Source organism: Sceloporus occidentalis, unplaced genomic scaffold (genome assembly GCF_023333645.1).
Source record: "Sceloporus occidentalis isolate IW3139 unplaced genomic scaffold, rSceOcc1.0.p SCAF_2, whole genome shotgun sequence".
In the NCBI taxonomy this organism is placed as follows: domain Eukaryota; kingdom Metazoa; phylum Chordata; class Lepidosauria; order Squamata; family Phrynosomatidae; genus Sceloporus; species Sceloporus occidentalis.
Genome location: NW_028316982.1, coordinates 89,117,671 through 89,137,514, shown reverse-complemented (window position 1 = coordinate 89,137,514; position 19,844 = coordinate 89,117,671). Strand labels below are relative to the sequence as shown.

At 41.7% G+C, this 19,844-nt stretch overlaps 1 pseudogene; it reads right to left on the bottom strand.

Moving 5' to 3' along the window:
• Positions 1 to 951: 951 nt before the first annotated feature.
• LOC149318658 (small ribosomal subunit protein eS17 pseudogene) lies at positions 952 to 1,402 on the bottom strand (annotated as a pseudogene).
• Between the last annotated feature and the right edge of the window lie 18,442 nt (positions 1,403 to 19,844).

Below are 19,844 nucleotides of genomic sequence, written 5' to 3'. Positions count from 1 at the left end.
AGATAATCAGCCCAGCTCCTGGAGGGATTTTTCTAACAAGCAGTCACCTTGGTTCATCTGAGCGTTGGGGTTTCTCCTATGATATTGATTAGAAATGACAACTTCTAGTCAAGTGATGGATTGAGAATAAATCAAATGTCTTCTGCACAATAAGCATACAGCTTCATTTCATTTTAAGCCTTGTGGTCTCCAGGATATAGGGACCACCGACAGGCTCCAAGTACAGTTAAACATTTTCTTTAGTGTCATTCAACTTTAATTAGGTGGGGCTTCAAATTTCAAAACTGGGAGAAGGTGGAAGTTACTTTCCAAACCTCTGAAAAGTTACAGCCTCATTACTTCCTGAACCAGATTCACTGGCAAACCTAATCAGCCCAACACTGACATCAGCTTTCTTCAGGAGCAAAATGAAGGTTAGAAAAAGTGGGGACTGATGAGGACTTATTTTTAAGCTCCCTCTTTGTTACTGGTAGCACAGCACAGTAACCAAGCATGTTCTGAAGTTGCCATTGTCCACTGTCAGTGCTGGGATCTGTAGTGCTTAGTTGCTCACATTAATCCCCCTCTACCCCTGCTTTCCTCTGGCACCAAAATTCAGACTGTAAACTCCTTCAGTCTAGAACCTATCCTTTTCTTACTTATGTACCTCTGCAAAACATTGTATACACCATGGATAGAGTTAATTCAGAGCCCTGAAGGCCAAAAGACTGCCATTGTGGGTTCTTCCAGAGATCCCATCATGGGCACCATTTTGCATCACAGAAGTGACTACTCATCACTTATGAACTCATTTTAAGCCCAAATTAAGGATGTTGGGGGATTGGTATCCCCTGAAACTGCTCAGAAGGGCCTAAACTTTAAACAAAGAAAGAAAAACACTAATACTGCCAGGGAGTTTGAGCATAGGACCAGACCTGGTTACTGTTTGAATGGGGATCTTTTGTGTGTGTGTGTGTTTCTATATATTTATTGTAAAAGTGACAGTACAGAAACGGCTTCAGGTGGCTCCTCTTAGGGTTTTGAAGTTCATCCCTACGGTGGGCTGTGTAACCTGCAGGTTAGACAAGCTACCAAAATCCAGCAGCTTCAACATCTCCTTGGTATCAGGGTCCACTTCAATGATCTCCTGATCCAGGACAGAAACCTCAGGGACATAGTTACCCCTTCTCTTTCTTCTTCCTGTAGCTTCATGGAGATGCCTATGACCGGCCCTCGTTGAATACATTTCATTAGATGGGTGACTTACCCTGCAATCTTGATGCACAGTTTTTTGCTAGAGATGATGGCAATCTCCTCACATACTCGCTTGTTTGTGTGGAAGTCAATCCCAAGGCGAGGTATAATATTTTTCACTTATGACCTGGACAGCCTTTTTCACTGTCTTCATGCACACACATCCCATGTCGGTGGCAACCAGTAAGAAAAAAAGCAAAGAATGCCAGGAACCTGAATAGCAACCTTTTAAGCAACACCAGGGTCCCTTTCATACGGCACAGTTATAGTCCTATGATCTCACTTTAACTTCCACCGGTAATCCTGGGGTTTGTAGTTTGGTGACACAATAGAGCTCTCTAGTTGAGAATTCTAAGTTTTCCTCCTTAAAGTGCCAATCCCAGGATTCCATGGAATGGAACCATAGCAGTGAAAGTGGAATCAGATCAGTTACACTGTGTACTGACAATGTCAAGTCACCTCTGAGTATTTCTTGCTAAGAAAACCCTGTGAAATTCATGTGAAATCCCTCTGAAATTCATCAAAAGATGACATGAAGGCACATACAGACACCAATGTGGGGCAATTTGGAGGTCTTAAAGGCCACATGGTATTCCCCAAATGGATATATGCCTCCTGTGGAGCACACGATTCATGCACCTGCCATACATGGGCAGCTCTAACAAATTAATAAGAGGTAGGCAACCTGTAAAATGTTTTTTAATGTGTATGCCTATGTATGCGTGTGTATGCATGCACACACACATTCGCAGCTGGACAGACAGACAGACAGACAGAGAGCTTGATTGATTGATGATTGATTGATTCATGGACATTCCTTACATGGGGTAGAATATCCAGTGGCAAGTCTTCCTCAGAATCCCAAGTCTGATGTCCCACATTTCCAGCGAGGCGATCCAGAATACTTCAGAAGAAGGGCAAGGGTCTTCTTGGAAATATAATTCTTATAGATTGCTGTGATTAAAAAAAAGAAGTATTTTAAGTTTTGAAACCTAGTCAAAGTTAAATTTCTGCCTTTTATTGTTGTGTGACTTCAAATCATTTCCAGCCTGAAATGAATCTACCACAGGATTTTTTTTTTGTTGTTGTTCAGTGGAGGTTTACCTTTACTTTCCTCTGAGGCTAAGAGAGTGTGACTTGTCCAAGGTCACCTAGTTGCTTTTCATGGCCAAGCAGGGATACAAACCTTGTTCACCAGACCCATAGTCCAACAATCAAGCCACTACAGCATGCAGGCTCTCTGCACTGTGAACATGTAAAATGTTTGGTGCATTCTGATTCTTTCAGGAATAATGGAAGTACCAGCTCTGAACAGATGGGATCATATTTATTTTAATATTATAATCATCATATTTATTTATACCATATCTTTTCACTAAAATTAGCAGTCAAGTTCACTTACAATCTAAAACAAGTACAATATAGCTAAAACGCACAAAGGTTGACACTAAATAGAATTAAGCTATTCACAGCTCCTTGTTGAAAAATCTAACCCTGGCCTCCCTTAGTGTAAGAGCAAAAATAGATCTGACAGTAACTTTCATGAGCAGGAACACACACACAAACGCAGCCTCAAAGACATGCCCCCATAAATGATTTTGGGAACATTTCATTACCTCCGGCCAAATTTGAACATATTTTGGAGTAGTTAAAATGTCCCAGAACAAATCCATCTGTACTGAGTCTACAGAAGAACATTTACATTTGCTTCTCTGGTTTAACTTTTGTCTGGGGGAAGAGGCTAAGCCTTTTCTTAAACTTACTATCAGCTGGGGCAAGAAAATCATCCCAATAAGAACAGAACAAAACAGAATAGATAGTCTTAATAAAATGTATTTTATCCCCATTCCCTTTTGGTTTGTAACAAATTTTCTATTTACATGTGCTTTCCCCATATCAGGTTCTTTTTCTGCTGAAAAAATTATCTCAACACATGATGTTTGCTCAGATAAACAAAGGATCCAGAAAGAGAGGAAGAATTTTCAGGATTTCTAGTAGTATAAAGTTGGAAGGAACTACAGGGGCCATCTAATCCAACCCCCAGCTAGTACAGGAACCCACTGCTAAAGCACTCCTGATCTAACCAGGAGAGAGTTTAACCGGACCTTGGAAGGTTATTGTTATCTATAACTAAGTGGTATGGGGATGATGTTCTGGGCCTGAGCACCATCCTACCACTACTCACCACCACTATTTGCAGATGGCTTCAGCAGATCATTATCATCTTTCATCTTAAAAGTAACCTTTAATTCTTTCTTCACCTGTGGTACTGATGAAAATTGATCCTTTGAATCTGTTATTTGCATTGAGAGAAAATATTCCAATTGACACCAGTGAAGGAGTTCTTCTCAATCTAAATGGCACCTACAGAAAGGCACATTTTCTCAGGTCCACATCAGGACAGGAAAGAGTTAACTGTCCACTCATTCTGATCCCAGTCAGCCTCTCATCCACCCACTTGCCACATAGATCTAGTCTACACTACAGAAATAATGCAGTTTGACACTAACTGCCATTGCTCCATCTATGGAATCCCGAGATTTATAGTTTGTTATGGCATCAGAGCTCTCTGACAGAGAAGGCTAAATATCTCATAAAACTACAAATCCCAGACTTCCATAGCAAGAAGCCATGGCACTTAAAGCAGTGTCAAACTACATTGTTTCTGCAGTGCAGATTAGACCATAGATGGCTTTATCTGTTTCTTTTTAATGTGTATGTTACATGAAATGATATACTGATTATCATGCAATGACTTGTTTGATAAAGTGTACTGAAAAACTGAGTAAATGAAAAACAAACGGAGGAGAAATTTCACAGTTTTTCTCCATAGAGAAAAATATTTCTTCATTGATAAATAATATCTCTTGATTATAACCAAGTGCCTTATTTGGTGCAAGGGGGAACCAATTCAAACATGGTGTGATAATGGTAACCAGTGATTAATTTTACATCACAGCTTCCATTACTGATGAATTTAGCTTTGTATAGTTTCCCAGGGTTTTCAAATTGCTGTCAAAATTAGCAACCAATAGGAGGAAAAATTAATCTTTCATACATTGGCATATGTGTCAGATAAAGTTCACACATACTCCAGATTTAAGGTTAATTTATTAACAGCAGAAGAGAAAATGACTTTTTCCCCCTCCATCCAACTAAACTGTTAGTTTCTGGAGGGCAAATTATTTGCTTTGTAGCAATGCTATTATGACAGAGATCTGTTGAAAATGGATGTGAAAATACATTCAGTGTACAAATATGAGCCAACAATCCTGGGTGAGGCATTCTTCTATAAAGAGGATCCTCATGCAAGCAGACTTTCCCTGTTAACAAAAGAGAGAGTCAGAAAGGCATTGTATAGGCAGAGCCATGTAGACTTTGGAGATGCAAGACTGTGGTTAATGCTAAACTCAAGGAATGCAATATAGTGTTGCTGCAATTCTATCAGGCTTTTCAACGCAGATAAAAATGCAATCCAAACGTATATTTGAAATCAACAATGAATGGATGGATAAATGACCTTATCTGGATCAAATGGTGTCCCTTCATGGCCAAGTAAATAAGCTTCTAACATCCCAACTCTTAGGTGTCCCTATCTCAGGATTTTCTTGGCATGATTTATTCTAAGTGAGTTTGCCTTTGACTTCTTCTGAGATTGAGAGAGACTGGCTTGCCCAAGGTCATCCAGTCGGTTTTCATGGCCACGTGTGGGTTTGAACCCTAGTCTCCAAAATCTTGGTCCAACACTCAAACCGCTACACTATGCTGATTCTTAGGGAGTAAGATAAGGCAAAATATCACACTGCACCTTCATCGGACAATACTACCGGGACTGTGTTTCTCCTTAATCCCCTTTCCAATGATTTATACAGTGGTAAAGCTCAGAATTGTTTACTTTCATCCTTTAATAAGGTTTCTCTTTGGACATGCCTTAATGTGATATATTTCTTTCTCCCTTGCCCCCCCCCCAGCCACCTTTTAAAAACAAACAAAAAAGTAACTGTTTGCTGAGTAGGTGGTTTCTCTGAAGCTCTCACAGATTTAATTTTAGCACTGAAAAGCTAATCAAGTTGCAGTTTGGAAATCTGTGAAATGTTAACTTCCTGCTGCTAGGTTCAGCAGTGTAATTACTTTTCTTTGGGTTTGAAGAATTGGGAGGAATGTGAGAGGGAGGAGAGTACTTTGTCATTTTATGGACTTCTTATCTAACAGGGTAAGAATGCCTTGGGGATGGGGTACAATAAAGTTTCCCTTTCAAAGGTTTGCTTCCTGGGATTTCATTTTTCTTAAGGTTATTTCACTGACAACAAAGCATACCCACTGACTGTGAATAAGCTTTGTCCAACCTGTCTCCCACCAGTTGTACTGAACTATCAGTCACATAATCACCAGTCCCTTGGTTCAATGGCGTCACTAGGCTTGGTGTCCAAGAAACATTATGTTGGTCCTAAAGTGCTCTTCTGATCATCTGAGGTTGGATCTGCACTGCAGAAATAATGCAGTTTGACTCCTCTTTAACTGCTATGGCTCAATGCTATGGAATTTTGGGATTTATAGTTTTGTGAGATATTTAGCCCTCTCTGTCATGGTGCTCTAGTACCATGACAAATTACAAATCCCATGATTCCAAAAGATGCAGTCCTTGGCCCTTATCACACGTGAAATTGGAACCCTAATCCAAAGCCAATTTGAAGGGAAAGGGAAGCAGAGTCAATTCAAATCCAAGGCAACTCACGTGATGAGTGAAACTGTTGTCATTCCTGAGGCAAAGCAGAGCGAATGCAAAATAACCACACCAGACAGAATCAACTATTTGAATTGGCACCTTTGCACATGCTCAGTGGGGCTCTGGATGCAGTCATCCTTCCCTGCTTCCTCCATTTGCCCCCTCCTTAGCACGAGGACGAATGGTGGACAGGGCCAGATCCCCAGCTCACCACCCACCTATAAAGATCGATCCATGCTTCTTAGCCCTGCAGGGCGTTTGGGAACTCCTCCTGGAGAGAAGGCTGGGGTGGAGGACGCATCCTGGGAAAAGAGGATGCCTGGTGGGACATGACCAAACAAAAGGCTGCAAACCAATCCCTGCTTCTGCTCCAGTCCCTCCTGGACAGAAGAAGGGAGGGAGGGAGGGAGCGTCCGGGAAAAGGAGGACCCCCTGTCCCCCCCCTTTTTACCTCCTGGGCTCTTGCAAGGGAGCTGCCTTCTCTCCTCTCTGGCCAAGTCCAAAGGGGGAGCCCTAGGTAGACAGTGGACCCAAGGCCTGGTGTCCTTCCTCCTCTTCCTCTCTCCCTGCCACCTCCAATCATGTATTTCCTCTTCTTCTTTCCTGCAGGATGCAGGGGGCCAAAGGGGGGTGAGATTGGGGTGATCTTCCACACCAGACCAATTCAGAGTGAAATGGAAGTGACCTTGGAAGCAATTTTTGTGAATTCGCTTGTTACCAAATTCACAAAAATCAGGAGTCACTTTGGATTGACTTTGGATCTGGCTCGGAAGTACTCCTCATAGAAAGCAATCATGTGTGATAATACATCGCGTTTCAATGTGAATTCACATGGTTGGACCAGGAGTGACTTCAGATCTGAGCTGCAAAGCCCCTCATGTGATAAAGGCCATAACAGACAGTTAAAGCAGTGTCAAACTCCATTAATTTTGCAGTGCAGATGAGACCTCAGTTTGGGGTTCTTGTTTTCTCACCTCTATGCATGTGAGCACAAGAACAGAAGGTGGAAAAGCAAGGCAAGCAGGAAGGGTTTAGCCCTTATTGCTGTAATCATAAATGCTGAATTCAGTTAAAAGTTATTAGTCCACAAAATGTTGCAAGTGTCTTTTTTGTTTGTTTGTTTGTTTTGGCTGCCTTAGTCCTGGTGGACAGCTTCTCAGCTTCAAAATGTTACTCACTAGAAACAAGGAAGCCAGCTCTCAAGCACTACACAATTAAAACATATTGGTCTTTCTTTAACCCCATGCCTGCATCCTAGGGAATCCTGGGATTTGTAGTTTTGATAGAAAATAGAGGTCTCTAGCAGAATATGCTAAATTCCCGGTGAAACTACAAATCCCAGGATTCCATAGAACAGAGTCTCAGGTCTTCAGTCAATGTCTCTTGTACCTCGTGGCACCATATTTTTTATAACTTCTCATTGGAAGCAGCTCAAAATGTCCACATCTTCCCCTAAACTGAACACCTTCATTGGGCAATTTTCATGATCTCTTTTGTTCCTCCACAATGCTGACCCCCAATAACTGGAACCTAACTCATCGCATCTTTAATCCTTTCTTTACCGGAGGAGAGATTAGACCCTCAGCTGTGTTGCCCAGATAATGGGCGAGACCATTTTCCCACCACCCCCATGGCCAGTTTTTGGCAGAAAATTAAACTGGACATGTCATTACATCATGTCATTTACAGTCAGTCAGGAATGCATTGGTACAACCTGCCAGGAGTACAGGGGGCAGGGGCAGAATTAATTTCCTACCCTGACCTAGTTGCCCTCCCCTGCGTTGAATGTACACCCCATGTTTGTTATTGTTGTGTGCCTTGAAGTCATTTCTGACTTATGGTGACCCCAAGGCAAACCTATCATGGTTTGGGTTTTTTTGGCATGTTTCTTCAGAAGGGGGCTGAGAGAGTGTGACTTCCCCAAGGTCACCCAGTTGGTTTCCATGGCTGAGCCAAGATTCAAACCCAGGTTTGCAGTCATAGTCCAGCACTCAAACCTCTACATCTTTATTTTCAATCGGCAACCAGCAATTTGGCATGAGCCTCTAGCTGAGCTTCACATGGATGCCACCCTCTCAAGCGCCTTGCTTAAGAAACAAATTATTTGCAACCAGTCAAAGGTGACTACACCCCTGAGGTTGCAAAGAATCTTTCTTAAGGAGGAGCTGCACAACTAGAGTTTTTTAATGAAGCCTGGACCCCCTCACTTTATAGAGAAGCATTAATTACCTCTGGACCTATACCAGCCCTATAATTCATGCCCCTAACAGGCTGATCTTTTGCTCAGAGAAGGAATGACTGATTAATAATGTAGCCTTGTAGCCCCCAATGAAATGGTAAGACAGAGATCAAAAACATTAACGATTTAAGTTGAAGAGGGAAGATAATTAGTGGTAGCAAGACAAAATGCAACCCTGTGTAGTTAATAGCCAGGAATACTGGCTTGGCCATTTTTCACTGATAAGGAGTACTTTATATTGCGGCTGGGGGCAGGTACTGACCTTCCTCTTTGCCTTTCCAAATGTTATTAGTTCAGACTCAGACAAAAAAAAATAATAATCTCTGAGGTGCCCTTAAGGGACCGAGACAGTAACTAATGGCCTCCTGTCTTCTTCTGGTGGTATACTACAAGATTGTGGAGGAAAATGTTTTAAAATTGCCTATCTGCTCTCCAACAAGGAAACATAATTGTTTAGGGTCATGGCATGCCTATCACCCTGAGTGTGTGTGTGTGTGGCAAATGATCAATAGCTGTGATGGATGGAGATGTAGGTTTATGGAGAACTTGGTGGTCAACTGAGCAAGTGAAGAAAGATCTGTGTTGGGAGTAATTTTGTAGAGGCCTTCACATCAGTGTCACAAAGGCTGATTCGGCTCTCAGTCACATCAAGAACTGCCCAGCAACCCCATTGAAGTATATATGGCTACCCATCATGAGTGAATTACTGAAAAGTGGAAGAGGAAATAGAAATGCTGGGAAGATGAAGTTTCTTGTCCAAAGGGCTAAACCCATTGTCACCAAAATAAGTTTATTACCTCATGTTCCGCTGTATGTGTTGGGTTGACAAAGAGGTTGATGGGTGAAGAGTCAGTGTCTTTTGTACTACAGGCTAATGGGTTCTACAAGTCATGATTATAGTTACTTTTGTTATTTTTAGTTACTTTTGAGGAATGGGAAAGCAAATGGTTTTTTTTTAAAAATATACCAGCAGCTATAATGTTCCAACTTATAGTGAGCCTAAGGTGAACCTATCATGAAGTTTTCTCAGGCTGAGAGTGTGTGACTTGCCCAAAGTCACCCAGTGGGTTTCCATGACTGAGTGGGGAATCAAATCTAGATCTCCAGAGCTGTAGTACTTTGCTCAAACCACTACACCAGGCTGGCTCTGTCAAACTATCATGGTAACCAATTGTTTTTTCAAGTAGTTTTCTTGACTCTGGGGAAGACAACAGGATGAGCAAATCTTCAATAGTTCCCACCTCTTAGATTAAGAAAGCTATGATTATCCTTGTCATCAGTATACCATCTCACAGATTCTCATTTATGTGTCCTCAAGCCTGAATCAATGAAAGCATACGAATCCTGAGTGTTATCCAGAGCACAACACTTTGCACTGAGTGAGCATACACCTGAGAAGTTTACACACAATTTGTAGATTAGTATTACCACTAGGATTCCTCCCTTCATCCCTATGTCTAATAGAAGCTGACCCTTGGAAAACCATTAGATTAACCTGTCCTGCCACTTATCTCCACACTGAACGTGTTTCTCTTGTGACTGGAAGAAGGATGAAGTAGTGCCAACATCTATTCTTCTCTCAGCAACTAATTTCTTGTTGGAGACACTGCTCTTCACACACAAACAACATGTAGACTTTAGTTGCTTTGAAAGATGATCTGGATTAAGAATACATGGTTCATATGTTAAGAAAACAACAAACAACATGTGGCGTCTCCTCTTTGGCTTGGTTCCTGGCCTGTTAAAGAAAATAGATATTATTTATTATTTGTCTAGTCTGATCAGATGGAACAGACTTCATTGGACTGGAGCTGTTCAGCTGTATCAGACTCGCTCACATGTCAGGTTGGGAAAGTCTCTTACAGAACACTGACTCTGCCTTTGGACTTCTAGATGTTTGGTGGTTTTTAACATCAACTCCCATGGGCCATGCTGACTGAAAGTCTGAAACATTTAGCTGTTCAAAATGTGAGACTCACATTTGCGTTCCCATATCTCATGTTGGATTCAGCTTAAATGTAGATAAGAGATGTGACCTGTCCACAGGTTCACTTTATCAGAAGGCTTTTTTATAAAGTTAATTTGGTATTTTGTCAGCAGCCCCTTAAATCAGGGCTAAATTCAATCAATTAGTCGTTTTATTGTGTTCAGTGACCATACTGAAGGGCTAAATTCTAATTGTTTGGACAGCAATATGGCCACAAATTTGGAGCAAATTGATCTGCAAAGTCCTTGCCTTGCTCTTCTAGGTACCAGTTGCATAGATAATAAATAATAATAAATTTCAGGCTATACCTCTGAGGCAAAAGTGTCCACTTTCTATTAGCCAATACTGCCATCTAGTGGTGTCATATATGTGCAAGATGTGCTTTGCAAAATGTGAAATAGCGTTTATATTTCTGATACATGGAGGAAGACTTTTCCTGTAGAAGGGCTTTCCTCTGGCAATGGAGGTCTTCATTTGGTAAGCATTAATGCATGCGTTTTTGACTGATCCACTGCAACTTTTACAGTCCGCACAATTTAAATATTGGACTTGGTGAAGAATGGCAGCCCTTCTTTTTAACATGTTACTTTTAGAAGGTAGTTTCATATTTCTCTCTTGTTGAGATATTCAGCCATGTGATTCCCAACATGTAAATTGAAGTGGTACTGTCCCAGGATAACTGCCTTTTCAGAAAGGACATTTCCTCAGTCTAAGGGATAGGAATCTTGCATTCTTCCAGATGTTGCTGGACGTACAGCATTCCATTGGCTATACTGGTGAGGGCTGCTGGGAATTGCATTTAGACAGGTGGATGATTCCCACCTCTGTGCTAAGGCTAGCTCTTGGTCATCTCCCTCCCACTCAGAACACAGAAATTACATGACAAGAACAAGAGCTCATAGGAAAATGGCTCTAATGTTTCTCCAATCGAGTCTCTGGCACACCATCCCACAGTAGCCTATCCCTTCCATGTAACTTCTGTGTCATTTGGTTGCCAAAATGACATGGGATGAAACCATCTAACATATATGCATTTATAACATAAGAAGTGGACTCAAAAGAACTAGTGTGATCTAATGGTTAGGATACGGTCGTAGCTCACCGTGAGCTAGAATCTGGATCTCCTATCTATGTCTTAGTCCAGTATCCTAAACTAGGACATAGGAGATCCAGATTCTAGTTTATAGTGAGCTATGAAATTCATTGCATTCTCTTTCAAATTGACCTACCTCACAGAGTTCTTGTTGTGAAGATAAGGTGGAAACTTATGTATGCTGCATTAAGATCACTGGAAGAAAAGCCATGTGTGATTTGTACACATGACAGATGTAAAGAATACAAAGAATACAAGGATGAATTCTATCACCTTTCCCGATCAACTTGTACGCAGAAAATATTATATGAAGAGCAGGTTAGACTCAGAAAAAGGAGGAGTAAAGTCTGGAGGAAGGAATATAACAATCTAAGATGTGTGTATGACACCATACTACTAGGGGAAAACATCATAGACCCAGAATGATTAGTAAGGAAGATCAAAGAAGAAAGTGCAAAGATAGGCTTACTGCTGAACATAATGAAAACAAAACTAATGACCACAGGGAATCTACATAAATTCAACTTAAATAATGAGGAAATTGAAATAAAGACTTTCCAAACATTGATCAGAACAGAGGTTGCAGTCAAGATATAAGAAGACTAGAAGAGGGAGGGATAGCCATGAAAGAACTAGACAAGATTTGGGGGCATACTTATCAAATTTGCAGATGACACCAAATTAGGAGGAATAGCTAGTACTCCAGAGGGCAGGATTAAAATTCAAAATGACCTGAATAGACTAGAAAGCTGGACCAAAGCTAACAAAATGAACTTCAACAGGGAGAAATGTAAGGTACTGCACTTAGGGCGGAAAAATGAAATGCACAGATATAGGATGGGGGACACCTGGCTTAAGGAGACAACATGTGAAAGGGATCTAGAAGTCCAAGTAGACCACAAGTTGAACATGAGTCACAAGTGAAATGTGGCAGCTAACAAGGCCAATGCGATTTTAGGCTGCATCAATAGAAGTATAGTGTCTAGATCAAGGGAAGTAATAGTGCCACTATATTCTGCTCTGGTCAGGCCCCACTTGGAATATTGTGTCCAGTTCTGGGCACCACAATTCAAAAAGGACATTGAGAAACTGGAGCGTGTCCAGAGGAGGGCGACTAAAATGGTGAAAGGTCTGGAAACCATGCCCTATGAAGAATGACTTAGGGAGCTGGGAATGTTTAGCCTGGAGAAGAGAAGGTTAAGAGGTGATATGATAGCCCTGTTTAAATATTTGAAGGGATGTCATATTGAGGAGGGAGCAAGCTTGTTTTCTGCTGCTCCAGAGACTAGGACCCAGAGCAATGGATGCAAGCTCCAGGAAAAGAGATTCCACCTCAACATTAGGAGGAACTTTCTTACAGTAAGGACTGTTCGACAGTGGAACAAACTCCCTTGGAGTGTAGTAGAGTCCCCCTCCTTGGAGGTCTTCAAACGGAGGCTAGATGGCCATCTGTCGGGGATGCTTTGACTTGGATTTCCTGCATGGCAGGGGGTTGGACTGGATGGCCCTTGCAGTCTTTTCCAACTCTATGGTTCTATGATTCTATGATTCTAAGATCCTAAAGTGTAAAGATATATAGAACTGAGCACTAAAGTCAGAATTGTCCAAGCCATTATATTCCATATCACCATGTACAGATTTCAGAGCTGGTCAGTGAAGAAAGCCAATAGAAATAAAATCAGTTCATTTGAGATGTGATCCTGAAGAAGAGTCTTGAGGATACCAAAAAGACAAACAAATGGGTCCTTGAACAGCAAAAGCCTGAAGTCTCTCTGGAAGCCAATATGATGAGGCTGTTGTATTTTGGCCACATCTTGAGAAGGCATGACTTATTAGAAAAGACAATAATGCTAGGAAAGATGGAAGGCAGAAGAAAGAGAGGAGGACCCCACGCCAGATTGCAAGACTAGATCATGCAGGTCACAGGCCTGAATTTACAGAACCTAAGAAGGGCAGTGGAGGACAGCGGGTCTTGGAAATATCTCATGCACAGGGCCGCAAGGCAACTCAAGGGCAATTAAAAACAACCATGTGTACAAACAGAGAGAGAGAGAGAGAGAGATCTGTATCTCAGACAATAAATTGCTCTAAAACCAGTGGGGCATCAGCATTTAAGAATGTGCTTCTGACTCAAAGATTTCAATAGAAACTGTTGCAAATGACCTTTTTTCTGCTCTTTCTTGAATAATAGCCTATATTTAGCAACACTGGCTATAAGTACAGTATCTAATAACAGAGCATTCTTATTAGCGTTACCAGGTTCTTTATTTTATTTTATTTTATTTTATTAAGTGCTTTCAAGACTTTCAAGAGGGAGTACGGATCCTTTCCAGGTGAGCAGGCAGGCAAGCTTTTGTAAATCAAAATGGAGTTTGTATTTTGTCTTCTCTCTCTTCCAAAGTAGCGGTGTGCTACAGATTTATTGATTTTTATTTTAATTACACCCTGCCTTTCAACCAAGTTGGTCTCCAAGGTATTATTGCATTCTAAACTTGCCCTCTCTCCTTCTTTTCTTCATGCAGATGCCCAGGGCAAGACACAAGGTGTTCTGCCATTGCTCCCACACTTCTTATCTTCAAAACACTCTGGGACTTGGTTCACAGGTTAAGAAGTGATGTGATCCAGATAACAAAGTGCAGCTGCACTATATTGTCTCTTTTTCTGAAAGGTGTAAGGTGGTATGTGCCCTTTAAAATATATCTCTCAAAAAAAAAAAAAAAAACACTTAATGGAATAAAGGTACATCCAGAGCTTAGCAGATAAAGTATAGCTGAAGATCCAGACAAAACAACCAAACTATGAAAAGCTTGCAGGAACCACATAGTTTCCAAGCATCATCTAAGGGACAAAACATTAAGCAAATCCATTTGGAGAGGATGTCTCTCAACAGGGACATAGCTAGGATTTTAGGAAGGGGGGGGGGTGTCCAGACTAAGTGCCACCATTATAATGGGGCTTGGGTGTGGCGGCGCAGCAGCACACACCATTCATTTTTCTAATGGAAGGGAGGGGTTCCGGACCCCAAGGAACCCCCCCCCCTTGGCTATGTCCCTGTTCCAGGTCATGATGACTGAGCTCACCTCCAAAAGCTGGGCTTATTGAGAAATTGACATAATTATGTGAGGTAAGGGAAGCAAGTAAAAAAAAATACTGTATCTTACAAGACAGACTTTTATAAAATATTGCACAGCTCCAGTGTGCTCTAATTTGCTCAGAAACCAAAGCTCTCAGTTTTCCTTGCATTAAACAGCATAGTATTTGAAGACATGTTGCGTGCACAGTATTAAAACTGTAGCATTTCAAAGGTTCTTTCACAGGGCGATCACAGTGGGAGATGACTGGCAGGGCAATCGCAACATGGCATGTTCAGCTCAAACATGGTGAAAACAGAAAAGATGCAGCTGGGGAAGGGATAGAGAGAATAGTAATATGTTGATGGGAAGCACTACTCTTCATAGGTATGTGTTTGGAGATAGTGCTAACTCACACACAAGGTTGGAAGAGGCAACCCCCAAACTTGTCTTGACCTTGGTAGCCTCCAGTCTCCCCTCCTCCAATTGCACCAAAATGCGTGAAAATAACTTCCAAATCCTCTTTCTCCACTCCTGGACCTTTCCAAGAGCATCAGTTTGCATTACAACATTTTCCAACCCCTTCCAAACCCTAAGGAATCCCAGAAACCAGGAGTTATTCAGCTTTGTTAGGATGAATTTTCAGCTGAATTTCAGACATTGGCTTCATCTGCACTGCAGAATTAATGCAGCATGGCACTGCTGTAACTGTCATGGCTCAATGCTATGGAATTCTGGGATTTGTAGTTTTGTGAGAAAGCCACCATGGTTAGAGTATTGGACTACGACTCTGGAGACCAGGATTCAATTCCCAGCTCAGCCATGAAACTCACTTGCTGATCTTGGGCAAGTCACATTCTCTCAGCCTCAGAGGAAGGCAAGGGCAAACCTCTGAACAAATCTTGCAAAAAAAAAATGTCATAATAGGCTTGCCTTGGGGTCACCATAAGTCAGAAATGACTTGAAGGCACACAATAGCAACAAGAGATATTTAGCCTTCTCTATCAGAGAGCTCTGGTGCCACAAGAAACTGCAAATCCCAGGATTCCATAGCAATGACACATGGCAGTTAAAGCAGTGTCAAAGTGCATTATTTCTTCCATGAGGATGCCACCATAATCTCCTGAACACATTGTACACAGGGGTGCAAATTGACTCCTATCCCCACTTCAATTGCCAACCCCTTCTTTCAAGGCCTCCTCTTCACCTCTGGATGCCATCCTTTGCCTTTTGGGGAAATGGTGAGATGAAGAAGATGCTTCTTAATGTGATTGTGGCATTGTAACAACAAAGAACGCAGTGATAACAAATTTGAAATCATGTAGCAATGCTGGCTATGTTGGAATCATGTAGCAATGCAGGCGACTTTTTCTGCTGCAGTTTCCAGAAGTCATGGCCAGCATTATCGTGCCAACCTACTTCTTCATTGTTTTGTAAGGAAGAAATGTATCGACTGCCAGGGAATAATTTCATTCTTGACCTTTGTTCCCTCGGGACCATCACCTTTCAGACTGCTCATAGAGCCATTCCATTTGATTAATTTCAAGTGTCAATAGGAAAACTTTAGAAGAAAAGTTTTCCAGACCAGAGTTAATTAAGAACAAAACAGGGCCCTAATGCCAAGTTCCCCAAAACGACAATCTAATTAAATTCCTCATTATAGTAAATAATGAATCATAGCACAAACCCATTCTGTCGCTAATATGCCATTTGTTATCTGCAATTGTTTCAGAGGAATGGAACAACGACACTGCTACTCTAATTACTCTTTTTATACTGCTCAGCACAAATTCATTTGTAAAGCACCAGCAGAGCATGAAAAGAAACACAAATACAGATCACAGTTCGCTCAACTAAATGTACTTACGGGTCATAAATGGCAAGGGACATGCAAATAGGCATTCATGTTTTCCTGTTTAATAAAAGCCTGGGTACGTTGTTTGTGACACCAGTGTGATGGCAATATCAGGACCCAAACCAGGGATGGGAAGGGGAGGACATCTCCCATCATCCTTCAGAATACCTTATGCTGACATCCAGAAGTTGGAAGTTTCTCTTTTAAAAAGTAAAACATTATATATAAGGCTTGGCAAAGTCAACCTATGGGCCATTTGTGGCCCTTAGGGCCCCAAAATGTGACCCCTGAAGTTCTCCAAAGTACCCAGAGTCTCCAGTTTAATTTTTCCTTACAACACTTTTTACCCCCAAATACCCCAAAATGATCAAAGCACAGTGGTTTTGTCCCAAACGTCCCTCCCACGTATCTTGAAGAACCCCTAGGAGCTCCAAAATTTGCCCCCAAATCAGCTGAAACTGGAAGTGATGCTACTCACTTTTATCTTCTATTTTGGCTGATTGTCAGCCTTTTTATCTGATGGGTTTTTGAGACATTTGGATGGTAGAGGTAAAAAATGACCCCGTTTTTAAAAGAGGTCTGGAGTGTTGGTGCACTAGTTCAACCTGCCAAGGAAGGCATGGGAGTAAAAACTGATCCCACCGCCTTGCAATTAGTCACTCCTGTTATTGTAAGAGGCAAAAAGTAGTTACTTACCATTACAGTTAGATACAGTTATAGTTACATTTTTTAAAAAGCAACTCGTCACTTACTCCTTTTTTTAAAAAAGAACTAAGATTGTTATTATTCATTTGCCTTTTTAAAAAAGGGAAGCAACACAGCATATCGTTCTACAAAACACTCTCCTCCTGTCCACCTTGTTGCCTTCAACACTCACAACAGAGCACAAGGAAGTAATCCTAAACTCAGCAAGAGCCAGCATTTGAACTCTGCAGTATTTCTATTCCACAGTATGCTGTAACTATAAAAGTAATTAAATTTAATATAAATCTAAATATAGCAAAAGGAGTGAAATTATCCCTTGTTAATTACAATTATAATCGCAATTGTACTTACACGTTTTAAGAGTGATTAATAATACTTAATTCATTTGTAACTACTTATTTCTCATTATTTGTAACTAGCTATATTTAATTCATTATTTGTGACTAGTTACATCCAGGCTCTGGCTGAGGCTAATGGAAAGTCCAGTCCAACACCATCTGAAGGGCAGCAAGCTGCCCATCTCTGTCCAACAGCTGTAAGAAAGCACATGTGATCCTTTATGTTTGTGAGTAGGTGTCTTTGACTGTCATGGCTCCATCCTATGGAATTCTGAAATTTGTAGTTTATTGTGGCACCAGAGCTCCAAAACAGAAAAGACTAAATAGCTCACAAAACTACAAATCCCAGAATTCTATAGCACTGAGCCATGATGGTTAAACCAGGGTCAAACTGCATTAATTGTGCAGTGTGGATGCAATTTGCTTAGGCATGAAATACTGAGAAGTTTTATCAGCTCCTTCCTCTGAAATATAGCCTACAGCACCTGGTATTCATTGGTGGTCACCACCAAGTACTATCCAGGGCCTTTCATATTACACAATTATTGAGCTATAATTCCACTTTCACTGCCATTGTTCCTTCTGTGGAATCTTGGGATTGGCGTTTAGTGAGGAATATTGAGAATTCTCAGCTAAAGTGTTCTAGTGCCTCACCAAACTACAAATCCCAGGATTTCATAAGATGAGCCATGGAATTAAAGTGAAATCATAGTGCTATATTTATTTAATGTGAAAGGGACCTTTCCAAGACAGTCAGCAACTGTTGCCCTCAAATTAACATCATGGAAAGGTGCCACAAGTGCAGCTAACTGCTTAGCAACAGGACAATGCCACTGACACAACCAGGGAATAAGCTAGATCAGGGAGACAGTAAAAAAACCCACACTGCCACAGCTATTGGAAGAAGAAGAAGAAGAAGAAGAAGAAGAAGAAGAAGAAGAAGAAGAAGAAGAAAGAAAGAAAGAAAGAAAGAAAGAAAGAGTCGGAGAGTTTCCAGGTGAGCAGCCAAAAATTCTGTCCCATGGCCCCATACTGTACAACTTTCTCAGATAGAACCAGGCAGCTCCTCTTAACTAAGTGGAGATGACTGACAACCCCATCCTGTTCCCCTGCCTTAACTTACCTATATCCAGGGGTTAATCCAACCTCTATTTACCTAGACCAAGTTCAAATCTTGACCTCCTTGATTTGGAGGTCTACCTTCATTCAGTGGTGCCTTGAACCCACTCCACTACCCCACAGGTTCAGACCATGAAATCCATAGTTCTTCTCCCAGATTGAGTCTGATCACTACAGATAGTACAGCCTATCTGTTCTTATTCTAGCCCAAAAGAGCGGACTGGACGCGACCAGTTTTCCTGTGGAGGGATGCTGCAGCAGCCAAACTGCGCAATGTCCCTCTACCCCAAAAAGAACCCAGAAAAACTGGGTTCTTCTTGGGATGCCGTGCACACGTCACGAGTGTGCCATTGGTGCACTTGTAACGTAAGCTATGCGCAGCGACGTCTATATGTCATGCATCACTTATGTCACGATGGTGGCCCCCATATGGACAAGAGGCTGACATTACTCCGCCGCTGTGATGTCGTAGGGTTAGGGACCGTGAGGTAGGTGCGCAGTCCCTAACCCTAGAGCCGCAGCCTGGACACCACTTCTTGGCGGCATGTACCCAGCCTCTGTCTCCTTCCTGGTATTGGTGATGTGGGTTTGATATACTGTATTCCTCCTCACAGGAGGAGGAGAGTGTTCTACAGTGTCTTACATTAGGGCTTTGCCTTGAAGAAGTGCATGTGGAAGGTGTTGCTGCTGCATCTAAAGAAGCATTCTGCCCCAAACAAGACATGCATAGTTCAGGTCACACAGTACCAAACAATTTGCTTACTTGTGCAGAGTGCTTTGCCTTTGTAACATTGCACCTGCGGTAGAAAAGCAGCACCAACAATTTCCAGGATGCTGTAAACAAAGCTGGATAATGAGTGGTTCCCTAGATGTTGCTGGACAGCAATTCCCATTATCATTAAGCGCTGGCTATGTTTGCTAGGGCCCCTGGGAGTTGAAGTCCAATAAGACATACAGAAGGCCATACATTCCCAGCCCTTCTGTGGTGACATGGGCAGGCCCACCTTACCGATGGCTCCTGTTGCACTCTGAAAAATTGTTTGCAGCTTGGGTCGGGAGACCTATGATGAATGACTGAGGCAGCTTAACCTGGTTTGCTGCCACACTGCACCACTTTAACTGTCATGGCTACATCGTATGGAATCCTGAGATTTGCAGTTTGTGGCACCTGAGGTCTCTGACAGAGAAGGCTAAATATTTCAGAAAATTACAAATCCCAGAATTCCATAGCACTGAGCCAGGACAGTTAAAGTGGTCTCAAACTGCATTAATTCTGCAATGCAGATGCATCCCTGGGGAAGAAAATACAGAGAAGCGATATGACTGCTACCTTTACAGTATATAACTGAAGAGATGGAAGACGGAGCAAGCTTTTTTTCCCCAAAGGGTTGAGATGGATTCCCTTTGGGATCCCTTCCTGCTCTGCAGTTCTCAATGCAGCAAATCTGTCTGAATGACAAACACATTTAACAGACAAG